A 219-nucleotide genomic window follows, 5' to 3' on the forward strand; every position below is an offset into this window, starting at 1 on the left:
GCTCCTGCTGGAGTCTCCGTGTTATCCTCTGTACCTGATGGAGCCTGTTCAGGACCCGCTCGTTCACCTGCTCGATCTCCCTGCAGCGCCGACCCAGCGCCTGGTACTTCCTGCTATTGAGTTCCCGTTGGTGCCGCTGCTGGCCTTGGGCTGCCTCCTCCTCTTTGTCTCGCTCCCGGAGGCTGGAGCTGCCCAGAGCCCCCAGAGACGAACTCCACT

The sequence above is a fragment of the Myotis brandtii genome, unplaced genomic scaffold (assembly GCF_000412655.1).
Source record: "Myotis brandtii unplaced genomic scaffold, ASM41265v1 scaffold318, whole genome shotgun sequence".
Taxonomy (NCBI): domain Eukaryota; kingdom Metazoa; phylum Chordata; class Mammalia; order Chiroptera; family Vespertilionidae; genus Myotis; species Myotis brandtii.